This window comes from Camelus ferus, chromosome 29 (assembly GCF_009834535.1).
Source record: "Camelus ferus isolate YT-003-E chromosome 29, BCGSAC_Cfer_1.0, whole genome shotgun sequence".
NCBI lineage: Eukaryota > Metazoa > Chordata > Mammalia > Artiodactyla > Camelidae > Camelus > Camelus ferus.
In genome coordinates, this window is record NC_045724.1 from 9,132,679 (window position 1) to 9,159,652 (window position 26,974).

Consider the following 26,974-nt stretch of genomic DNA (forward strand, 5'->3'; position numbering starts at 1 on the left):
ACCTCTTAGTTTCCCCAGCAATGCTGTGTTTTTATAGGGCTTTATACCACTTCCTGATGCCACAGAGAGGACGCAGAACAACAGAGTAGATGCTACCAACGTGCTTTCTACAAATATTGAATTCCTTTGTTTTACCGAAATTCCTGTCTGATCTCTGAAAATTAGATACATCATCAGCTCGTTTCACTTTCTGTAGAATTGGAACAAAGTTGACTGAAATTGTTAAGATACTAAAATTTGATGAAATATTTAAGAAGACAGAAGACAGATGCTTCTGTCTGTCTTATCCGAATTTTGAAGATGATTATGTTTTTTTAATTCCTACAAATATTTTGGGATAATTTTCCTATTTTAGAAGATGGTGGATAAATATATTTTCCTTTTAGATTGTAAAATGGGGTTTGCTTTTAATACATGGAGCGTAAATTACAGAGAACGTCCCTTGGAGTTATGCTTGGCACTCGAGCCCATAGAGTGGTTGTAAAAGACAGGATATTGTAAAAGTGTGGATATTGATAGCACAGATTTTTTGTTGTTGTTCAACCATTCTCGTTTATGCACACAGATTTACTTTTATTACACTTAAAGAAGAGAAGTTCTTGCTGTTGTTACATTTTGCCTGACTTTAGGAAAACTTTTGAACAAGTCTCCTAAGTGATAGCCATGTAACTTTCATACTCAGGACAGACATTTACTACTGGATTGGGTTTATTGATTATCATTTGAATTATTCTTTAATTTCCATAAAAATGGCCATTGAAAATCTTTTTAGGGTAAATCACAATGAAGAATAATGTATTATATTAAGGCTATCTATTTATTTTAAGTAAATAAATTAGGAAATGAATAATTAAGTTTATTCCAAATGGTGTCTGATGGAAGTTGAAGAATTAAATAACTTAAGAGCAAGAAAAGCTCCTGTTTGTAGCCAATATTTTGCAAACTATGTTTTATGAGGTGTTAGTCAGTGTGTTTTGGAAAGAAGTCTTCTGAATTGTTTACACGCTAAAATGGAAATTTATGATGTGTATTAAAAAAATGAAAGTTTGAGAAATAGTCCATAATTGTTGAAAGAAATGGTTCCATCAAACATAGCTCGTTATTGATATATTGTAGAGATTGAAGGTTTTTAGAGAATACTTACCCCCTTTCTCTAAAACCTCATCACTGGAGACTGATCTGAGGAATGTTTAGCTAGACCTATAAAAAGGGGAAAAACCTATCTATACATCATTAGATATAAAGATACTGATAAATTAGAACTCTTTTGTTTGAAACCTGCCTCTGTCTCTTGGGCAAAATTCTTAATCTTAATTTACCTGAATTTTTTTTCAATTTACATAATGGGAATAAAAATTACCTATATCAGTGATTGTACTGAGAAATAATGAGGTCTGTAAATGATGTAGAATACTGAGTAGAAATTGATAAAAAATCAATACACACACACACACACATATATATATATGTAACTCACTTATGCTTTATGTATTTTATTCCATAAGTTACTCATCTGAATATTTACTATATGAGTATGTATTACTTGTATAATTATTTCCCTGAGTTCTGAGATTGTGAAGGGAGACAAATCTAGTCATTAAAACACCATTTTTACTAACATAATGCTTATAAGACTGATCATTCAAAATTTACTCTGCTTAAAATAATTTACTCCATCCACTTTATTTAAGTATCTGTAATTGCTGGATACTGTCTTCAAAAACTTTAGTAATACATCACAATTTTTTTCTAAAGCTAAAATGTAAATCTTGAAAAAGTTGTAGGATTTCTTATAGTGAATGAAAGCAATGTTGAATCAATTGGTCAAATTCTGCTTGAAATCATTCACAGATGAAGAGCTGACATTTACACTGGTTAACATATAAGGAGAATACCGGAACAAATATTACGAAAATAGATGACTATCAAAGGATCAAGACAAATAATTGATAAAATTGATAAAACTTTTTAATATTCTTTAATGATCCTATTTATGATTATGCTCAAATTATGCTCAGAGACAAAAGTGAAAAGTGTACACATAACACTTCTCAAAATTTAGTTGAAAGACATATATCTTCAAATTAATATTTTATTCCTCCTTTATTCTAAAACTTAGCACTGAAAACTTAAATTTCCTTAAATACAAAGTTAAAAAACTTATTTTCATTTTGTTTTTCAAGATATATTCACAGTAAGAACTTTAATTTTTCATTATTTAGTAGGAAGTTTTTGGTACCCATGATTGACTTATCCAATTTTCTGATACAAATTGTACTCTAGTAGTAAAGACCTTTAAAACCTTTGAAAATGTTAACTAATAGTCTGGCAAATCTATGAATGGATAAATATGATAGATTTTACATTCATTGTTTAAATAACTGCTTATAAATTCATTGATTCATAATCATAAAAAACATTTATAAAGTGCCAACTACTATCTGTAATGAAACTAAGTGCAGTAATGGGAAAATAAGAACAAATAAATTACAATGCTGCACTTGTGGCATTTTATAGCATGCAGTGGTGATTGACATATAAATTATACTTTGATTCAAGCTACCAGAAGAAATGTACAAATTACCATGTGAGCAATAAAGGAGGATAGCTTTTTTATGATCAAAGAAACAATATTCTCTTATATAATTCAAAGAGCCAACCCCACTCTTCCCCCATGGTTAACTCTCTACACAATTTATTCTATTAATTTATTCACTTGACAAACAATTTGGGCAACTTTTATGTGCAGGAGACACACATGTGAAAACATATTACAATGTAATATAATAAGTTCACAAACAGACAACTAATTATCTCTGCCTGGTGCAGGAGAAAGAGGACTCAGAGAGGAGGCAGAGGTGACCTTTGAATGATCTCTGGACAAACAAGTATTTTCCATACTAGAGGCAAGGGTCTGGAGGAGAGGAAAGCAAGTGTCCCGGGCAAATGGGGAGCAACATGTTCAAAGAAAGAATGTGAAAGATCAATTATTTAGGAAAAGTTTCACCACATTTTTTCAAAATGGCATTATTTTTAAGAGTCACCTAAGCAAAATGTATACCCTTCTGGTTCCTGCCCAGAGTAAAAAATCTCAAATTAAAGAAGATATATTAGAGATTTGATACAAGCATAGTGACTTGTGTGTCATGAAGTACACACTTAAAAATAGCATAAAATGGATGATTTTTTTTAAAATGTGTAATTGAGGTGTAACTTACATAAACCATACTAATATGAAGTGTTCAGCTTCAGGAGTTCTTTTACTTGTATAATCACTCATGTAGCCATCCATTAGCTCATGTATGCAAATTTCTCAGCCTGCCTCTCCCATTTACTGCCTGTCCCATTCACCACCTACCTGCCCGGTGTAATCATTAATCTGACTTCTATCATCATAAATTAGTTTTGGCTGTTTATGAAGTTCATTTAAATAAAATCACACAGCATGTATGTTGTGTCTTGGCTTCTTCCAATCCAAATTTGATTTTGAGATTCATCTTTGCTGTTGCATGTATGAGCATTCGGGTTTTTTCATTTAATTTGTGTTCTATCCCATTTTGTGGAATATACCACAACCTGTTTATCTTGTTTCATGCTGATGCACATCCAGGTTGCTTCCAGTTTGAGGCTATTAGGGATACAGTTGCTATGAATATCTCTGTAGTAGATGTCGGTGTATATTTCTGTTGGGAATATACCAAAATATGAAATCCTGGGTCATGTTTAACTCCAGTAGGTGTTAGATATCATTGTTTTTGAAATTAAGATTTGCTTTTATACTTTCACACTGCGGAGTGTTCTAAGAAACTAATGCTGGTGACACTGTTAGTTTGATAGGGATGCTATACGAAATATCTGAATGGGGAGGCTAACAGAACGGAAATTTATTTTCTCACAGTTACGGCAGCTGGAAGTCCAAGGTCAAGGTGTTGGTAGGTTAGGTTCCTTCTGAGGTCTCTCTCCATGGCTTGCAGATGGACGCCCTCTTACTGTGACCTTACATGGCCATTTCCTCATGTGCGTGTGTGCTTTGTGTCTCTGTGTGTCTTAATCACCTCTTATTACAAGAAGACCAGTCATATTGAGTTAGGTCCCACCCTAGTGGCCTTAATTACCTCTTAAAACATCTATTTACAAAAACAGACACATTCTAAGGTCCTAGAGGTTAAGGCTTCAACCTATGAATTTCAGGGAGGAGCCAAAATTCAGTGCATAACAGTAGTTTAGTCTGACACTCCAATTGCCAGACTAATTTTTTAATCTCAAAAAACTCCCTTGGCTTCTGGAAAATAATTCCCTGAATATTAACACATAAAACTAAATAGATGTGATGCTTCTCTAAATACTTTCTGAGACTAACTTACTTAACTACAGTGAATGTTTGATGAAGCGTTGAACTCACTCTCCACGTGCCAATAAACAAATTAGAATTTCCTCACATATATTCATCTATAAAGAAGAACTGCTTTGAGTTACAAAGAACTTTTATGTAGAGGCAAATGATCATACACATTCCACCCTATCAAAGTATAAGCATTATTTTATTTCCTAAAATTAGAGGCTAAAAAAAGTTTTCTGATTTCATACCAGCTTAGAAAAAAATATATTATTTGAAAGAAAAATAATGGAGGACTTACATAGATTAATCATGTTTATCATACATATATACATTTTTTCTTCTTAATTCTCTCAGCGTTCTTTGAGCATTGCAATCTTACAGATGTGAGAACTGAGGACCAGACTGGCCAAGTGTTCTACGCTTGGGTGGAAACATCTTTGCCTTTAAGTTAAGGAATCTTTTTATAATATCTAAATTTTTTTTAAAATATATATTTCTATAAGATGATGCCTCACGTCCACAGCCAGTAGGCTATATGCTCTTCATTCATTTATCACTGCTATCCATCCAAGCACAAAATAGGTATTCACTTACCTCTGCCAGAGACTGGCTGGATTGCAAAGACAGAGGTATGAGTAAGATTAAAAGGTCTCTGTCTTTATAAGAGCATACAGTCTTGGATAAAGTTAGACAGTTTTAGAAAGCCAACTAATATATTCAATAAACCTCTATTGCAGACAAGTCACTGTGTTATCTTCTTTTAGTTAAACTTAAATTATATTCTGGCTCCTAATTTGTTGGTGGAAACATTCTCTCTGACGATTTGTCCAAATTTTGGAGAATACTTGGTGTACCAGCCTAGACATTGATGTCAGCATCATCAACACGGTGGTGGCAACGGGATAACAGGGCTTTCATAATGCATTCGTGCCTGCCATTTGCTGAAGCATCCTCAGTGGTTTTGTCCCCATCTCCATTCTTTGTGTATTTCTACTGCATGCTATTCCTACCTTTTCATCACAGTAGCTCTCTAAGGAACATCTTTGCTGCTATTAGGTATGGAAAGCTCTCTGCAGAATTCTACAGCTGTAAGGGAGACCTGAAGCTGTTTCAGAGTCAAATCTCTATAAACAGCATTAGGACATTCTTCCTGCTTTCTCAACCTGATGTGGAGTGAGGTACTTTTAGGATTTGGCCAATTTTTTTTGACCTTACCTAGAGACATCACCCAAGTTTTCTAAGCTCCTATGTTTTCACGGCTTTTAACTTTCTCAAATGTTTGTGTTCTTATTGCCCACTCTCTCTACCTACCCAGATTCTTGGACCCAACCAGGTATAAGCTCTCTTGTTTCCTCTCTGATTCCTTTTCTCCCATTCTCCTAGCTGGAAAAGCTCTATATAGTCATGGGCAATTGAATGGGGGTATAGTGATGCTTGCTCTTATATTAAACTCTCCCTGCCAATATATTAAAATACCACACCACAGTCAAAACAAAATGATCATAAAAGTTGAAGAAGTGTGTATTGTAGAACAGAGCTGACCAGGGCAGGAGGCTTCAGATAGTGTCCAGGAAGATTCAGAGAAATTGAATTTAGAATTTAATTCTAAGGATAGGTAGGGATTGACTGGGTAGAAGGGCTGCAGGTGTAGGAGATGGTCCTGGAGGCGGGAAGAAGTTGGTGACTTTGAGAGGACAGAGCATTTCTGGAGGGCAAAAAGCAGTGGAAAAAATGCCAGAGACAAGGCTGTTGAGGAAGACCAGGGCAATGGTGTGCAGAATACTAACAGGCATGCTATGAATATTTGGTCTTTGCCCGACAAGTCATTGACAATTGTTAATGGTTTTCATTGAGAGAAAGAACCTAATCAGATGTGATTTTCTAAATGGTCCTCAAATGAGAATGAATTCAAGGGGGTCCAAGGAAGATACCAAGAAGCCAGAGGCTATTTATAAAACTAGTTCCTTTCCAACAACAACAAAAACAATAGTAATTATCTGTGGATAGGTGCGTTCTGAGTGCTTCCCAGGTACCAAACACGGGGTACCTTTATGTATTATCCCACTGAATCTTTGCAAAACAAGGAGCCTCATTTTAAAGTTCAGGAAAATGAGAGAGAGATTAAAGAATTCAAACCCAGGCAATATGCAGCCAGAGCTCATATGCTCAGCAAGTGCACCGTTTTGTTTCAGGTTAAGGAAAATCATTGCAAAAAATACCTTTACTTTCTCACATCCTTGTAATCAATAGCAGGCTTGTGCAAGATGGCTATAAAGAATTAAATATAGAAGCCATAGAAAACATAATTTGTCTTCAGGTAACTATTAAAATATCTAGAATGTGAACCTAATTAGACCTAATAGAGGATTAACTTGTAACTTGGCAAGCTTTACTTTCTGCTACCTTATCAGTTAAAAAAAAAAAGTTTTATGTTGATGTTGGTAATGAACTATGTTTGTAATATAGAATATTTTTTCATTACTAATATTTAATTCAAATGACTACATTTAAGGATTTTGCATATTCATTTATCAATTTCATTAATTTACTATGTTTGAGAATCCTTCTATATACAATATTAATAATCATATTCCATATTGTGTTGAATATTTACTTCTTTGAAAATGAAAATATTTACTTTGCACAAACTCAATTTACATCACTATCTTGTTTGTTGTTTCCAATCTCATTCAGTACAGGTTAAAGGTGTGCTTTCCATCCAACTTAAAATAGAATGCTGGAGGAAATTTAACATTTTGTGAGTAAAATGAGTCTTCATCATAAATGCCTCATGCCATAAAATATTTAGAAGTACCAGAATATACCATTTTAACTACAATCCACAAACACAGGATGTAGTATCTCAGAGGTCTTCTTGTTTAATATCAACAACTGAAAAGTGAACCACACATATGCTGTTTGTGAATTTTCTCTCTGTAATGTCTATTTCATTGTTCAAACTGGGTTGTGTGGGAGCTGGAATGTTTCTTTTAAGATGTAGACTCTTTCCTCCCTCTTATTTTGGGCTGGGTGATGCTATGAATTTATATTTGATTATTGGAAACTAGTGGAAGGAAAATGCTAACATCTACATTAAGAGGAGTTAATAATAGGCTTTTGTAAAACCTTTCACTAAGAGCCAAGTATTTTCCAATTGATTTAATACTTCTAGCAGCAATCCAACTCTATAGCATAGTGACTCAATTTCTGGAAGTGTTCCTAATTCAATTTTCACACACACATGCACAAAACCATTGGATCTTTTCTTTAAAAAGATATAAAAATATGTAGAAAAATAGGATAACAGGTACATAACTAAGAAATAAAAACATTCTGTCATAGTGGCATCTAGTTATTTTGTTCTTTGATAATATACTGATACCAATAATATTGAAATTATCCACATTTCCCCTCTCCTGCCCCAGAAGCAATAATCATGATTAAATTTGAGGCTAACCATGCTTTTATGTTTTAGTACATATATTTATCACATGTATCTGTATATGTATAATACTTATAACTTTAATTGACATACAATTATTTTATAACTGTATAAAATGTTCTATACTTTGCTAAATCAGTATTAGGTCTGTGAGTCCAATCAAAGTTGATATTTATAGTTCTGGTTTATTCATTTTGACAGCTGTATAATATTTCATTGTTCAGATATTCTTCCATTTTTCTCCTGGTAGTTATTGAGTTGCAATGTTCTAATAAAAACTGTTGCATATGTCTTTAGTGGGATATATAATAAATATTCTTATAATATTTCCTTTTGGTATATCCATAAGTTTAAATTTTGAGTCATAAGGCATACACATTTTCAAAAACAATACATAATAAAAAAATCCTTCCACAGGATAGTTGTAGCCATTCACCAGTTCTTCTTTTCATTATTTATCAACATCTTGCTATTTTTATCTGGATATTGCATTGTCCAATTTTGCCTGTTAAGCTTTCTTTATATAGATAAATCTGAAAGATATAAAAATAAGAAAGTAATAAAGACTGTGCTTAACTTTGTAATAAGGAATTATATATTCATCTTTGTCTAGACTCACTGAGTATACTCATCTGGCACAATTGTTTTAATACAATCAGTAAGCAAATGACTCCTAAATTTTTATCTTAACTCTAGGTTTCCACAATAGCTCCAAAATTATATAAATGATAGACTGTCATACCCTCAACCTGAATGTCTAATGGCCATCTCAAACTTAACTTATCCAAGTCAGAGTTTCAGAGTTTTTCTCCCCACACCCACTTTTATAACTGTCTCCTCCATAGAGTCAATAAGAATCCCATCCTTCTGACCTTCTTGCCATCATTAACTCTTCTTTTTCTCTTATATTCCATGTGAAATTGATCATCAAGCCCTGTGGGCTCTACTTTCCAAACAGATTAAATATTCAACCACTTTTTATTATTGTCACCATCACCACTGTCACAATCCACTGTGGAAGGAAATACCTCTTTCCTGATTGTGGCAAAGGACTCCTAAATTTTCTTGTTGCCTCCATCTCTGCCTACTTACAGTCTATTCTCAAAGTGGGAGTGGTCTGCCAACATACAGTTCACATTACGTCATTCATTTGCTCAAAATCCTCCAACTACTCTAGTTAGAAGCCAGTCTTTGCAAGGCATTCAAGGTCTTACCTAATCATGCCCCTGTTACCTCTCAGATCTCCTCTATGACATATTCCCCTCCCCCTTTTCATGCAACTGCAGCCACGTCACCATCTTCACTGTTCACAAAATACAGGAACATTTCCCCGTGAGTGCCTTAGGTTGGGACACTCTTCCTCTAGACACATGCAATGTCTGCTCCCGTGTGCAACTTAGTTCTTTATTCCAGAGCCACTTTGGGGGTGCTTTTCAGCCTCTATAACTGAAATTTCAACAACTTCTCCACACAACATACCCAAAATGTTATATTCCCCTTCTCTGAAATATTTTTCCTCCTTACCACTTATCAATAGCTATTATGCAATATATTTTACTGCCCGCTTTACCCTTACTGCAGTGCCTACCCCATGATAGGCTCAATCGGCAAATATTTCTTAATTTCATGAAAAATATAGCCTAGTGAATGTTATAGTTTAACTGTAAGCTGTACACTATACCACATTTCCTTTAAAATATGTAAATTAAAAATAATCTGCCAATTTATAAATGTTCCCATACATTGGGAGATGAGTTTCTGAAATGATATCTTTATGGTATCTCTGAAATATTATTTTTAATGCAATTGCCATTTACTTTAATAACTATCAGATGTTTTGTTACTTTGTATCAGTTTATAATGCTGCTAAAAAGAAGATGCCGCCATCTTCCTGTTTGGTTATAGTGAAATATCCTTAGTGCATACTAAAGTAAATATTTAACTAGGTAACCATTCATATCTTCCCAAAATGCTGTTAGACAATATCCAACAGTATCAAAAGTCTGCGATATATTAGGCAAAGGATATCTTTAATGATGTCAAAAGATATAAATTATTATAGCCCAAATTATTATAGTCCCTTTCTGAAAAATAATTCTTATTCAAAGACATTTTCTTTTATATACATTTACATGATACAAATTTAGCTATATATATATATATTTTCAAGTGTTTGCCTCACATAAATTCAGAACACATCACTGAGAGATACATGCAAGTTAAATTTATTTGAGAATAAAATCACTTAATATACCTGCTGTGAGACCATCATTAGAGCATAGTAAGTTGTGGTCATTGCTTCAGGTTTGCTCACAGTACCTAACTCATTATAAATTTACCCATATTTTCTCTAATTTAATAGCATTCACTTGTCTCCATCATCTCCTGCCTAAATAAGTGAACCACAAACTTTTGATTGTGATCTTGCAGCCATAGAAAACTTACAAAATATAATCACAATTTAAGATTAACTCTTTGTCTTTAGGTTGAAAAAAGAAGTGCTTTGAATTGCATACCTTTTCTTAACCACAGGTGATATTTCATAAGTTTAAAGTACAGTTTCAAAAAAAAAAGGGGGTACTTTCAAATAATTTTCCATGCCTTCATTCAGCAGGTAACCCAAACCTTCATAATCCCCAAATGCTGCACTTCAAAGTTATGCTCAGGAAAAAAATATTGAAAAGAACAGCCTCTCTTTCCAGTTGATTTAAAACATCACTAGCTTATTTTCAGTACACATATGGAGTTACTTTTAAAAAGAAATTTTGGAATATTGCCAGACTGCATACAGGAAAGGCTTTCCTCCAGAGAGAGCTAAAATTCATTATCTGAGCTTTGGGACACCCATGTTCCTTCAAAATTTGGACACAGCTTTGTTCCTCCATTATTAGTGATAGGAATTTGACTTAAAATAAGACTACTCAATAGGTAACTAGAGTCTGAAGAAACCAGTTGATTACCTTGTTGTGAATTGAAACTGACTAGTAATTATACACTTAAATAAGATATTAGCTACATAGTGGTAGCTTTTGAAAAAACTAGAGTATCTTTTATCTGAAATTATTTACAAAAATTAACACATTTGTATATAAGTAACATAAGGTTAAATTTTGGACCCTTTATCTTCTTTCTCTTGTTAAATGGTTGTCTTCCCTCATTTAAATCCATCTGAATATTTTTAGAAGAAAATTACTAAATCCTAAAAATCTAGGGCAGTATAACAATTTTGTTATTGTTGTTAGTGACCATTTCATGGTGATAAATGATTCAAGAAATTAAATCTGTTTGTGATACCTAAACTAAACCTAACAAAGTGGGCAACAGTGTTACAAATTAGGAGAAAAAAAGCAAAGTCAACATATTAATTTCAGTGATAATGTGTAACATTTCACTGTGAAATACCACACAGTGATACTTATTTTCTGGATTATTTACATATTTTTTTTCCAGTGCATGGAATAGAGTTTTTTTTGATGAAATGGCAAAATCAAATCCTCATAATCGATGATGAAGAGCTTATCAATACAAAACAAAATTAATATACATTGATACAGAACAAATGAATAAACACAGGCCATCCTCTCTCTAAGGTACACAATACCAACGTGTGCAATGCATCCGTAAGATAGAGAAGGTGTTAAGAAGAAGACTATTGTTAAAACATCAATCTTATACATAAGAAAAAAATAAGTGCATTTTGTTGCTTGCTGAATAAAGAAGCTAAGGAACTTATTTATCCCCAATTTAGTCATTCAGGAAAGAAATACGTCGAATTTCAGAAACTGCTTAAATGAAGGAAGAGAAAGGTTTGACATGTTGGGAGTGCATTTTATATCACAAATGAGCATTACATATCAGAGGAGTTTTTAGCCACTGCAGTTTTGTCCACACACACACACAAAAAGGCCTGGACACTTTCTGTATCTGCATAATTTGATAAAATCTGGTATTATGAACTTAATGATGAATTATTTCAAATGGCACCAAAGCGCAAGTTCTATTTAAAAGAGTAATGGTAGGGCTGGGCAGGATTACTTCTGTAAAATGAATTAGAGCTCTATGAACTGCAATATATCAGTGATAAGTCGAGCATATTTCAGGGCTGCAGCTATAGGAGAAATGAATCTGAATCACTTGAGCATCACAAATCCTAGGCCATATTTTTATTTCAAGCCTCACCCTTTGTGATGCTTCCAAGTACACAGCTCTAGTTGATTTCAAAGGCAGTAGATGAGAGATAAAGAAGAGTAAGGATTGTTCTACCTCAGCAATTCACGATCCCTCTAAGGCCACTGATTTTGAAAGAATATGGAGAACTTGGCGTCTCAGCAGAACAGAACCGGCTACTCTTTTCTGTTCCCCTCCCATGAGGCAGCACAAGCGTTTATCCAGTTTACCATAGCAAATGATTCTCCACGTCCAGAAAATTACAACACTCTTCCTCTATTCACTCCAAGGAGTCGTAAAACCTAAATTACACATAACTGTCCAAAGAATTATTTTCAGCTTTGCTAACATTTCAACAGGGGAAATAAATGGAACTATGTGATGCAAATAATTTTATAATATTAAGTATAATAATAATTTATAACATTTACACACCTCTTATTAATTTTTAAATTGTGATTTAAAAAATATTTTATGGGTCTAGTGTAAAGCTATATAGTATATTACTGAAACGTGTGTTTTCAATTTTAAAATTGTTAATGCTTTCTAAGTAGTACTACTTTCATGTTCTTTATAGATAAATCCCCTTTTCTCCTTTGAATATATTCTTCATTTCCATTTAAATAGAGTGTGTATTTGTATACATTTAAAAGAGCTGTCTAATCATAATATTCCAGTAATGTGTTTTGGCATTCAAAATATTCATAACTGATCTATACAGTTATGCTAATATTTACCACTATGAATAAACATGAATACTTGTTTTATAAATCATAGTAATTAAAGCATCACTTCCTTCAAAAGCAGAGACTAAAAATTATTGAAAGGAAAAATTAGGTTAGGAAACATATATATGTACTAAAAATAGTTAATATTTATTGAAAACTTACCAAGTTTCAGTCATTTTACTCTTATTATATACATCATCTCATCCAATCATTACAGAACCCTGTGAGTTAGCAGGATTCTGCCCCATTTTACAGATATTAAAACAAAGCATTGCGGAGTGTAAGTACATTTCTCAAGTTGGAGATGGGGCCAAGCTGGAGACTGGACCCAGATCTATCTGAATTGAGAATCCTATTTTTTTTTTAATTGAAGTATGGTCAGTTACAATGTGTCAATTTCTGATGTACAGCATAATGTTTGAGTCACACATATACATACATATATTTGTTTTCATATAGAATCCTACTTTTGACTATACTTTCTCCTTTTTCTGATCTGGAGACACAATATCCAGGGTTAGAAAAATTCTAAGGTTTTCTAAGGTGTGGTTTCTAGGTAGAGAGGGTGGGTTTTAGGATTATGGTTGTTCCACAAACGCTTGTTAAATTGAAATTATGAAATATATTTTATTTTGAAATGATTGAGTCTCTTTTGTGTGTCAGGCTTGTGTTGAGTGCCAACTAAGATACCAAGTATATGATCATGGTCTTAGAAGAACGAACCACTAAAAGAGAGGTCACTACACTTTTTCTGGAAAGGGCCAGATGGTAAATATTTTAAGCCTTTGTGCTCAAACAGTTTCTCAAAACTAATTGACTTTGTCATCCTTAGCATGGAATTTGCTACAGAAAAATCTGTAAATGCAAAAGCATGGCTTTGGTCCAATAAATCTTTATTAAGAGTACTGAAATTTGAATTTCATATCATTTTTCAATTGTCAATAAACATGATTCTTATTCTCATTTTTTCCAACACTTTAAACATGTAAAAATGCAGCTTAACTCCTAGGCAATACTGAAACAGGCATTGGCTGCATTTGGCCCATGAACCAAGGCTGGCCAACTCCTGTTGCTGCTCTGTTAAGATATGGAAGCCACATGCCACATGTGGTCACTGGGCACTTAAATTTAAGTAGTCCAAACTGAGATGTGCTGTAAGTGAAAAATACACGTTGGATTTTAAAGATGTAGAATAATAACATTTAAATGTCTCATTTATAATTTTATATTGATTTTATTTTGAAATTAAAAACTTTAAATGAGTTAATTATGTTCTTAAAATTAGGTTCACCTGTTTTATTTCCCCCCCTTTTCATAACATAAGTCCTAGAAAATTTTGAATTACACATGTGGATCCCATGATATTTCTATGTATTTCTAAAATGCTACTTTAGAGGTAACAATATTTGTAAGTAAATAGATACCTACCTATGTTTGTGAGGTACGGATTTGCTAGCACTTGAAGTAGGATAAAGAAATCATTGGAGAAAAATTTTTAAAACCTGATGAAATTTTGCAAATAAAATGAGTATTTTCCAGACAGAAAAGGAACCAAGGCATTCAAGACACAGATATGGATATTATTAGGATATGTTGGGGGAATTAAAAGCCATTGATTATTGCTGGAAAATAAATTAATTTTAATTTATTTCTATTAAGAGCAAAATGGCAAAAGATGATACTGTGCAAGTTTAACTAAGAACAGATCATGAAGGGTTCTGTTCTCCTGTTGAGGATCTTGAGCTTTATCTGAAAGATGAAGTCACTGACAAGTGTTAGGCAGGGATGAGCACTGTAAAACTTTCAGAAAATATAATCATTCAGATGGTCAGAGGGAGGAAGTAGGCACAGATCAGTCTCATGTTACCAGCTTGTGTCATTGGAGGAAACGTAGTGTCACCTGATCAGAAATGAAAAATATAGCACTAGGAAGTTATTTTGTCTTTGGCGTGTTTGTACGTTTATTCATCTACTTGTGTATTTTGTGGATGGTGGTGTTTGGGGGAGTTGAGACAGTGAAAAAACGTTCAAGTTCACTCACATGAAAACTTAGCAGTGAAATAGTAATAGTTTTTCTCTATATGTGGACATTTCATCTTTGAACCCAAATAGGACTAAGCCCTAGACCCACAGATACTGAAAACTGCAAAATAACCTACAAGTAGAGAGCCAATCACTTTCCAAATGCTTGAGTACCTTGACTAATATGAATGCCATAGAGGCACCCTTATTAAGACTGAACGATCCCAATAACAAGGAATTTTTCACCTCTTTGATATAAAGGCACTTATGACTATTAGAAAGTCATTCTTTATGCTTAAAATTAAAATCATGAACTATTCACTCTCCTGCCACAAGCAATGCCCCCACCACATTTAATTTCAGAAATCCTAATTAGCTATTATATTTTCCAATGATTGTACTATTGTGTGGATGAGGTGAATCGTTGGTGATTAGATGTCCCCAAGGACAGAATTCATTATTGGAGGAGTGATCAAAAACCTTAAAGTTACGTATGTGAATTTTTGATTATGGTAAGCAAATCAGAAGGCTAATGATTAAATGTCAGTGGAACATCTCTGCCTGGCGTATCTTATAAGCTCTTCAAGCCTAATAGGCCAACACAAGATTTTTCTTCTCCATCTGCAAAAAATGTTATTTCTTTCCCTTTTGTTGGTTAATGACACAATTAGATCCATCTGGCAAAACAAGTTAAAAGAAGCCTGTGTTCATAGATGGATGAATGGATAAAGAAATTGTAGCATATATGCTGTATAATGGCATGTGCCACAATTTCTTTATGTATGTATACATATATATAATGAAATAGTATTTGGCCATTAAAAAAATGGAATCTTGTCATTTGTGACAATGTGGGTGGACCTAAAGATACTTTGCTGAGTGAAATTAGTGAGACAGAGGAAGAGAAACACCACATGATCTCTGTTGTATGTGTAAACTTAAAAAATAAAAACCAAAAAGCTAAAATACAGAGAACAGATAGGTGGTTTCTCCGAGGATGGGGGAAATGGGTGAAGTGGGTCAAAAATTAAAAAGGAAAAAAATGCAGTTCATGTAAAGCAGACATAGAAACATTGAATCACTCAAAAAATGGACTTTATATGAACATATATGTTTATTAAAAAGAAAAAAATAGCTAATAAAAATGGTACATTTAGATTTATAAGAGAAATGGAAATACAATAGAGTCAGAGCTTCAGATGTTGCTATTTGAAAAGTGCCCGCAATCTTCCAAGCCTCATTCTTGTAAAAGAAATAATGATATTCTTTAGCAATTATTTTTCATCCAAAATTAAACAGGGAAAAAAATAAAAATTGGCAACACATTTGAAATTGGAGGAGATGACATGGTCAAATTTTAGTAACTGGATCCCACCATGAATGTGTCACTTCCCAAAAGCTGCATCAAATTTTCTGCCAACATGTAACATATTAATAGAATTACAATGTAACTAAATGTCTCCACGGGGAGAAAGGGAGGAGCAGAGGAAGAAGACATGAATTTGAGGCCCAGAAAGATCTAGACATAAAAGATTTCTCTACTTCTCATGAAGAAAGAACAACAACAAAAAAAAAAGCAGCTTGTCATTTGTGTCATTTTGCTCTTCTTACTAATTAAATAGCTAACTAACTAACTACTACACAATACCCTTTTAAATCTTTCTCAAATCCTTTCCTTCTGCCTTTTCTGCAGCAATTTTATTATTTGTAATAATTGTTTTTGTGGTCTCATTCTCCCTAGTGTGAACCTTCCAGTTGTCCATCACACATGGTCTCCAGGAGAGGTCCTTCAATATGTACTCTTTTTTTTTAATTGAAATATAGTCAGTTACAATGTGTCAGTTTCCGTTGCACAGCATAATGTCCCAGTCATGAATATATATACACATATATTCATTTTCATATTCTTTTTCACTTAAGGTTATTACATAATATTGAATATAGTTCCCTGTGCTATTTAGACGAAATTTGTTTTTTTTATCTATTTTTATATATAGTGGTTAACATTTGAAATCTCAAACTCCCAAATGTGTCCCTTCCCACCCCCTTTCCACCAGTAATCATAAGATTGTTTACTATGTCTGCGAGTCTGTTTCTGTTTTATAGATGAGTTTCAGTATGTACTCTTTATATCGAGTGGCTTCTGTGGAGGGCAGTGGTTTCATAGGCAGGGAATTAGCATGAAGGACAGCCATCTACCATGCTTTCTTCTTTTTTTTTAATTAAAGTATAGTTCATTTACAATGTTGTGTTAGTTTCAGTTACACAGATATACATATATGTATAAATATATATATTCCTAGTCATAGTCTTTTTCATTATAGGCTATTACAAAGTATGGAATATAGTTCCCTGTGCTATACAGTAAGACCTTGTTGTTTACCTATTTTATATATGGTAGGTTGTATCTGTTAATCCCAAACTACTAATTTTTCTTTCCTCCATTCACTTTCCACTTTGGTAACCATAAGTTTGTTTTCTATGTTTGTGAGTCTGTTTCTGTTGTGTAAATAGTTCATTTGTCTCATTTTCTTTCGATTCCACATACAAGTGATAGCATTTGATACTTGTCTTTCTCTGTCTGACTTACTTCACTTAGTATGATAATGTCTGGGTCCATCCATGCTGCATTATTTCCTTTTCTTGAGGGGCTTTCTGACTCTACTTCAATGCATGCAATTCTTCTTCTTCTTATTTTTTTGGACATGTAAGTAAGATTTTTATTTCATGAAATAGTTCTACTATTTAGAAACAGGGACAAATATTTCATTTTGGCTTCAAAATATCAACTTAATTTTCCCCTCTCTCACATCTCTTGCAATAACATGATAAAACAGGATATTCTGTGAAGAAAACAAAAATGTAAATGATTTGAAAGGCATAATGTACTACTGAGACAATTATGAGTTTTGTAACTCTAGGATCACGGGCCAGATCAGGGGAATAAGGAAGGGCTATCATTGAGGGAATGTTGTAAAGCCACATCTTTGCAGAGAAATGAACACTGCTGCTAGTCCCCTCTCCACATCCTTTGCCTTATGTCTTCTGAGGGACTACCCACAGGCCCACAGGAGAGTATCTGATATGTGCCCTCTAAACCTCAGTGGGGCCAGGGAGAGTGGACTAGGGCCTGAGTCACCCCCGAGAAAGCGGTAGAATGGAAATGGTAGTGCTGACAGACCTGCACTCCATCATTGTGTCCTACCTGAGAAGAAAGCCTGGGTCACAAAGCAACTGCAGAGTAAGCCAGGAGTGAGACTGGGCTGGAGTCAAGAGTGTTGCAGAATAGGGGGAGGGTATAGCTCAGTGGTAGAGCATGTGCTTAGCATGTAAGAGGTCCTGGGTTCAATCCCCAGTACCTCTGTTAAAATAAGTACATTAAATAAAAATCCTAATTACCTCCCCCATCCCCCCAAAAAAGACTAATTAAAAAATTAATCTAATTTAATTCAAATAAAAGAGTGTTGCAGAATGTGTTCTCTGGTGATGGACTCTGAATTTCCCACCAATGCACTCATGAGGGAGAAGGTCAATTTAACCAACTCCAGGCTCGGGGAGTATGAGGCCACCTAGAAACTAAAAATTTCCCTTCTGTCCCCAACCTCTCCTGCCTCCTCCTGCCATATTTCCCACTCGGCAATGGGAAACAGAGGAAATGAATGGGGAGATTGGACACTGATGGATCCCCTCCTTCTTCTAGAAAAGACACATCCAATTGTAGACCTGTCACAATTTAGAGAGGGGGTTAGTTTTATGTTTGACTAAGAATAAAATGTTAATCACTATATTGGACTGGATACATTCTAATTAATAAATTGAGGCTTTAATTTGGAACTGAAAATCTTAGAACTTTCATTGACCAAGTAACAGCAATTTCAGAGAAACTTTTTAATTTTTATTACGGTCCACAAGCCATGTATTTAATATGCCATTTATGTGTTATTTGCTTCAAGTTACACACACACACACACACACATTCATATCTCATTTACCTTTTGGAAAATACATTATGCATTTCTATTCTTTCTACCATGGCACTATCTACATGCTATTTACTCACTTCAGAGAAGATGTCAAAGTGCTGCTAAGACCAGCCATATCCTCACTTCCTGTATGAAGGACCCCAGTTCCCAGACTGAGTCTCCGTGTCAGCAGCATTCTCCTAAACTGGGAATGTGGTTATATAAACACCAATACTGTAGTTAGAATTCTGAAAGGAATGGTCCATGGTCTCGCCCCTCCAGAAGCTCACAATCTAGCGGGAGATGGTGATGAAATACAAAGAACAGACTCAGGAGAGAAAAGTTTCTGCCATTTATTTATTTTTATCATTTCCTTATTTCCCAAAAAATGAGTAGCAAAGAATGCCTACAAAAATAGTGAGGCCGTCATCAAGAAATCTACAAAAAATAAATGCTGGAGAGGGTGTGGAGAAAAGGGAATCCTCCTACACTGTTGGTAGGAATGTAATTTGGTGCAGCCACTATGAAGAACAGCATGGAGTTTCCTTTAAAAAGTAAAAATAGACTTACTATATGATCCAGCAATCCCACTCCTGGGCATATATAGAGAAAATGCAAAAATTCTACTTTGAAAAGATACATGTACCCCAGTGTTCATAGCAGCACCATTTACAATTACAATAGTCAAGACATGGAAGCCACCTAAATGTCCGTCCACAGATGACGGAATAAAGAAAATGGTATTTATATAACAATGGAATATTACTCAGCTATAAAAAAAGAATGAAATAATGCCATTTGCCACAACATAGATGGACCTAGAGATTATCATACTAAGTGAAGTAAGTCAGACAGAGAAAGACAAACATCATATGACATCACTTATATGTGGATACAAATTTTTTAAATGATACAAATGAATTTATTTACAAAACAAAATTTTTTATAAGACCTAGAAATATTTTTTTCTATGCCTGTGAGTCTGGACTCACAGGCATAGAAAACAAACTTATGGTTACCAAAGGTAAAAAGGGGAGAGAGGGATATATTAGAAGTTTGGAATTAACAGATATGCACTACTATATATAAAATAGATAAAACAACAACAACAACAACAACAAAAGACCTACTGTATAGCACAGGGAACTACATTCAATATCTTATAATAACCTATAATGGAAAAGAATCTGAAAAAGAATACATATAAATATATATATATATATATACATATATATAACTAAATGACTTTGCTGTACACCTGAAACTAATGCAACATTGTAAATCAATTATACTTCACTTAAAAAAATTAAATAAAATGTGCACTGAATTCAACTTTAGTTCATTACAGTTATTTTGACTGGAATGACTTTTTCCTTTTATTTCATCTGGATTGTTCAAAAAGAGAAAAAAAAATTGAACTTAATTTCCGACAAAAGGAGGGAAAAACAAATTAATACATTTCAAATATAGCCTATAAATCCCTATTAATACTCCACTTCATGAAAAAGCAGATATTCTTTAGCTCCAAACAATATAGAGTATGATTACAATAACAATCATAAGAACAATTTAAATTTTTATACAAACCTTTCTTCAAAGAGTTAAAACACATTGGTATGCCAGTGATAAGCAAACTTTAAATCTAAAAGCAGTGTCACATGATCCTTAGTTTTGATTGCCTATACTTTAAAAATCTGTTTTCTTTTTTAATTTTACATACTTGCAAATTATTTCCTTGTAATTCCATGCATTTATCTCATTTGAACCCAGATTATTTTAGAAACTCATACAATGGTGGGCTGTCCCAATTAAGAATAATTGTTCTCTGTCCAGTATGATAACACATATTTATTAAGGCATTTTTCTATGCTAATTTTTATAAAAACAAAAAATGTGTTCACAGAGACAAGGATATCATGAAGCTAAAGAAGAGATTCCTTTATCAGTTTATCACAGGCTTTTTTGGCTTAAAAAATGCCAGAGTCTTTCTTGTTTTCACTGGGTATTGGGTATTTGCATGCCTTACAGTTCTGCTTTTTTTTGGGGGGGGGGTTGAATTCTCAGATTACTCTGATGTCTAATTTTGCTCCTGCGACAACAGGTGCTGAGATAGTCTAGAAAATTCTGAACAACAAAATAATCTGAGATGTCTAATTTTTCAAGCCAAATAACAAATTAGATATTAAAAAGTTGACTTCGAAGTATTTTATTGTTTTATTTACTAACAGGGCCTTAAACTCTGAGTCTTAAACTCAGAACATCTGTTTTCTAGTTTATAAAAACATTAAGTAAAATTTTTTAATAGTAACATAATTAAAATTACAAGGGAGATCATGTTTAGTTGGGTTTTTTTTGATAGCAAGGAATTTCATAAATATTCTTATTTACAAATATTATTAGGACTGAATTGCTTAAAATACTCTCTGCAAATGTTTTCAAAGACTTCTGAACAGTTCCACCCTTTTTGAATATGGCTAATATAAAATTATTAGAACTAATACAAAACATACTTTTACCCCAAAATGATATTTTCCTTTTTAATTCATTTGAGCAGTTTTTGTTTAAAAGATTATTCTGAAAAAGTATGGGTGTTTTTTCATATCACACTCACACATACCCCTACATTCCAAAATCTACTAAAAAGATGTTATATCATATTGCTTGTCAGGGAATTCAAAAAATTTTTGGAATATTACAGTAGTGTAAAGAATATCTTTGAATATATTGAAATATTGTTAATATATTCCTTAGTCTCTGAGTTCATTCAGTAAATACTGGTTAAGTATACAGTATACATCACACAAATCTTAGTTGTGATGGACTTAAGGACAATATTACCTGCCTTCACAGCTCTTATATTCCAGTAAAAGATTATAGTAACACCTTTTAAAAGAAAACATGTGGATAACTACACTAGAAGCATTCATTGTACATTTCATGATCAAATGTTCTCCGTGTTTTCAGTGTTCTCAGAGTCTTCTTAGAATATCAAAAGCAACTAACCAGTTTTAAGTCTTCACTTTTCAACAGGAATGTAAAGGAAATAACTTGAAAACAAATATCTGTGCCTTTGTACACAGACGCTACTCAAACTGCAATGAAAGAAAGTTTTAACAATCATTTTAAAGTACCTGAAAAGTCAGCTTTTCACTGGCTCAATAATGTATGTTGAAATACTCCTGTGCTTGCGGGCATTCCTGTAATATAATTTCTTTGACTTCTCTTTGAGAAAAAGAAACCTTTTTTTTTTCAAAGGCACTTCATGTAGCACGTTAATTCAGCATTAATTATAGAACATGTCAAACTGTATTTCAGTCAAAGCTCCCTGTAAGTCTCCAGAGCTTTCTTAATGACAGTAATTATAGGTCATAAAAAGAGTCGTCTAAAATTAACATTTCTCTCATGTCTTGATAGGAAAATGTAAATGGCTGCACCGTACAGATGTTTTGATTAGTAAAATTTACACTTCCTTTTTGGTTTCAATGCTTGTCAAACTTCACAGTGTTAAACGTTAAGGTGCTGCGTTTCTCACATCTCTGAGTAGATAAAGGTGCATCAAAGGCAGTTGTAGGAGTTCTTCACATGCTATACCTTATTATCTTGTGCTGCAATTACACAAAAATAAATCAACAGCTTCTTCTTCCACATAGGCAAGCATGCTTTTAAAAAGTGAGCAAAATGAATTCTTTGCTTCTAGAAAATTCCACCACACACATTAAAAAAAGACTTAAAGAACTGTATTTGATGCCAGCTTAAAAAAATGATTTATTCAAATGTAGAAAACCATCATGCCCACTTATAGATCTAAGTCTCCTGGTAAACCATATTTTATCATATCCTATCAGAAAGAACACATAACGCTGGCTCTATTCTGAACTGTCAAAATTTACTTACTAGAAAATAAGAATGGAAACATCCCGGTTTAAACAATGTTAATATCATCAAACATCCAGGGAAATATAACAAATTAAAAGAGAATCACTTCAAAGAAGAAAAGGCCTCCACCTTCAGTAATAATAAATCTAATACTTGACATTCATCTCCCTGGAAAATAAAATTAGATAAACTTTTGCAAGGGCATTCAGAACAGCCAATCCAGTTTATTAATAATTTCCTGTTTTCATATTGGAAGCTCATATTATCTGGTCACGGTCACAGTAGACCTCCACAGATATTTAATAAAGCTGCCGTCGGTAATCCTCTCTGATTACCTATAACCTTCCAGCTCTAACACACTGCACTCCAGCTCCACGGAAGGACAGCACACTGTCACCTGCTATGATGTTTGACAGCTTATTCTGCTACATCAAGCTGGCACAAAATTACTTTTTCCAAATCCATCCCTAGTTAATAACCAAAAGTCATAATGGTATTCAGCATGCGTGATACTCTGAGAAGGCAAAATGAGGCAACAGAGGGGGGGATAAAAGATTAAAGAGTGACTATTACGGAAGGGAGATCAAAAAGGGAATCTTGTAACATACAACAATGTTTCAATTACATTGCCACGCTGAGAGTTCTACAGTATCACCCTACAAAATCCATACCACAGGACCAAGAAACATGGGAGAAATTTCCTATTGTATTTACACTAGCTGTATGATTATTCTAGTTCATACAAAGCAACACTGGAGAATTTTTCTTTCTAAATTATTCTTAGACATTCTCCTGGGAATATAAAATGACTTACAATTAGTGAAAACTGTCTAGTTAATGGAATGTATTGCTTTGATCTCATCCTAAGGTTTGCAAGAATAATAAGATATTTTGTTTATAGGATAGATCAGACTAACCTTAATCCAAATTTACAAGCACACCAAATCCTATTCAATGTATTTTTTTGAAGATGAAATACCAAATTAAAAGTCTAAACTGTCAATTGAAAAAAAAAGATTTTTTTTTTTTTGTCATCTAGGCAGGATCCAGTACATTACATTTATCTTCATTACAAACAGGTGAATGACCTTGGTACAAGGTTGAATCTGACTGTGACAATTAATGGGAAAAAGAAAATAAAATCATGGTTCCTTCCTTCCTTCCCTTTTACCTTCCCTTCCTTATCCTTTTCTTTCTTCTTTCCCTCCATTAATTTATCTTCTTTGTTTTTCCCTTCTTTTTCTTGGTATGTCTTCCCCCATTCCTTTCTTCCTTCTTTCTTCCTACAGTATTTTTGAGAAAGGCTTCATATACTTCACATTTTCTAAGTGGCTAATAGTAACTATATACCATGTCTATACACCGAATGAACACAAATGTAAGAAAGTCATTAATCAAGTATCAAAGACTACCTACATGTGTTTATATTTCATTCATCTATACAGGTTAATGGTGTTTCTCACTGATAATATGTGTTTTATATATTGGACATAATTGGAATACATAATTGATAACTTGAGTGTCTGTTAAGACCTCCAGAGCAGCCTTCCTTCTCATGGCTACATCTCCTTGCGACATGAACTTATATTCATGTTTATGACAGATATGGGACCACGGTCTTTGACATCTCTCCCTTCTCTTCCCCCATATCTAATTCTTCACTATTTTGGATCCAGCCATTGGCTTCTCTCCACCTCCTCTGCCAACATCAGCCAAAGCCACCATCATAACTCTTAGACCATAGCTAGACACCCTAAAAAGACCTATTTCTGCTTCCCTCTGGACTAAATGAGACACTCCAACCAAAGCAATCTTTTGAAATGTAGATATCATGTCCCTTCTTTTTCTGAAACTCTTTGGGGCTTCCAATTGCTTTCAGGATAAAGCAGAAATCCTTAATGTGACTATGAGGAAATGTATGACTTGGCATCTATCCATCTCCCCAGCCTTATCCTACATCACTCACCAGTGCTCACTACACCAGGGCCTTGTTGGTTCTCTGTCCTGCTCCCAAACCTTTCTCATTGGCTATTTCCCCACCCTATTCATCTGGTTGTCTCCTAGTCATATACAGGATTCAGTTTAAATATCACTTCTCTGCAGGTATTTTCCCCAACAGTCCAGTCTAATTTACCCCACCCCCATGTCTGCATTCGTAGATCCTTATACTTAACCTTCACAGAATTAATGGCATCTCTAATTATGTATATTTTGCATTTAATGCTTGTGTCTGTCAGCAGAATTAGAGCAGGGAAAGATCTTGTTCTCTCCTGTGTCCGAGGTTCCTTCTCCAGGGCTCAGTACCTAGTAGTTTCTCAATAAATATATCTTTACTGAATTCATTGAATATATACATTTTCTCTCACCAAAGATGTTATTACATTGGACAGCTCTAAAATAAATTAACTATTGTACAGGAGTATTTTTGCATAGTATCTCCCTTAGATTGGATTCCCCAGAAATGGACCTAAGGAAAGGATTTGTATGTAGGTGATTAATTAAGAAGTGTTCCCAGGAGAGACCAGTAAGGAATTGCGAGGAATGGAATTAAGAAGGGGGGTGAGGAGAAGCAACTAAGGAAGTGATTTCATACCAAGTCACTCCCACAGAGGCTAGCTTCACTCTGATCTTGCAAAGCACCTATGAAGTACACACTATACCTCAGAGTTGTTCAGTCTTGAGGCAAGTGAGCTTGTGAGGAGTGTTGTGAACTCACTCACCTCCAGTTCTCTGCAACTGTACAGGAAGTGCCTCCAGTAGAAGGAGGGAAATTCTCCAAAGAAGAGTGGTGAGTGTGGGCTGCTGGTAGCAAAGACACTCAAGGCCAGGGAGAGGGGGCAGAGAGATGGCAAAGGGCATTTGAGCCACAGCATCACAGGCAGCTGCCATTGTGTATAAATCTTAAGAATCTTCTTAGACTCATTTTTTTAAAAAGATGTGAACTGAGATGTCATTCATCGCTTTGGTGAAAAATAAATCACATAAGCTCTAAAAAACATTCTTTAAGACATGTCCCATCATCTTGTCCCTTAAAATTTGTCTTTCCCCTCTCTTGGGGAAAATTATTCTGATTTTCTAGTCTTCTTTATGAACATTGAAGCATATTTTAATACAATATTCTTGTTGACTGTTATCTACAACCAAACCTTTTGTTTGTTTTTTTTTTTTTTAGTTTCAATGTTTTAATGCATGGTTTGAAAGAGAGGAAATAATAAAAGATAAAGCTGGCTACAGGTCTGAGGGAATCTAGGAAGAAGGGAAAACAGAGGGAAAATAAAAAGGGGGACAAGTTTGGGGAAAAGTTAGTGGCCCAAAATCCCAGGTTCCCTTGACAGCCCAGCCATTGGAGTAGAGAATTAGATTAGTTTCATATAAGAGTTTTTTTGTTTTTGTTTTTTTAATTGTTCAAGGTTTATTTGGTGTCCTAGCTGGTAGGACACTTGGATATTTGACTGAATTACTTATATGTAGATTTTTCCTTTTTACTTACATGACAATGTGCACTATTGTGATGCATATAGTGCATAGAATAAGGTTCTTTAGAACAGTTGTGCTAAAGACATGCAAGATTGGATTTCTGCATTGAATCTTAGGATGTGATTGCTTGAGGGAAAAAAAGAAATTGGACTAGGCATGTTGGCTAAAGGAACCAGACATTATATAACACACAGTAGACACATATCTGATTTGAAAGGCAAGTGCAGCAGGTGTGACGTTGACAGTGGTGCCTCTTGAGGAAGTGAGCTCAGAGCAACCCCAGGCCCTGATAATGCAGATTCAAAGTAATGCTAAATTATACTCGATTTCAATCATCATTTAGAGCTTTGGAGAACTCTAATGTCCCCTGGCTGCTGAGTTCCATGTCACTTTTAATTCAAGCAATCCCCAGAGGTTTTTGGAACTTGACCCCCTGTCCTAAGGATGACATGGCTTCTTTGGGATTAATGGGCTTTTTCTTATGGGTAAATTAATATCACCTAGGCCATGCCATTCTGGACCATTTAGCTCAAAGCAAGCTTTCTTAGCAGGGATCAACCATTAAGTTAAACAAAGGGCAACTTAAAGATTCCACATGTCCAAAACTTAATTTCTAATTAATATAAGTTAGAAGGTACTGTAACATCTGAAACCAGGGACCTCTAAGAGTTTTGCATATGTTCCAAACTTGATAACTTTCTATACCATGTTATGTTAGAACTGCTATATAGAAGGAGGTTGACTGGAGGTTCTTAACCTCATTCTTTGTATAACAAGTACAGGTCCCATTCCGGGATTTTAAAACATTATTAAAAACCACTACCACTGTTTTTTATTCATTAGACGTAGAAAACCAGGTTTGTAGATTGAGGAGAGAAGTGGCCTCGTATGTGTCTTCCTATAGATTGCTTCATCCAAAATAAATGCTAACAACTGAAAAATTGGATGAAATACAATTTTT

The 26,974-nt window shown here is 34.1% G+C and overlaps 1 long non-coding RNA gene across 1 annotated transcript in view; it reads right to left on the reverse strand.

The window, feature by feature from the left end:
• Positions 1 to 7,657: 7,657 nt before the first annotated feature.
• The window catches only part of LOC116660457, a 60,062-nt gene continuing 40,745 nt past the window's right edge, over positions 7,658 to 26,974 (reverse strand). Inside the window, exon 3 of the long non-coding RNA XR_004315994.1 lies at positions 7,658 to 8,314. This is a non-coding gene — a long non-coding RNA (uncharacterized LOC116660457). The remainder of the gene's footprint in view (positions 8,315 to 26,974) is intronic.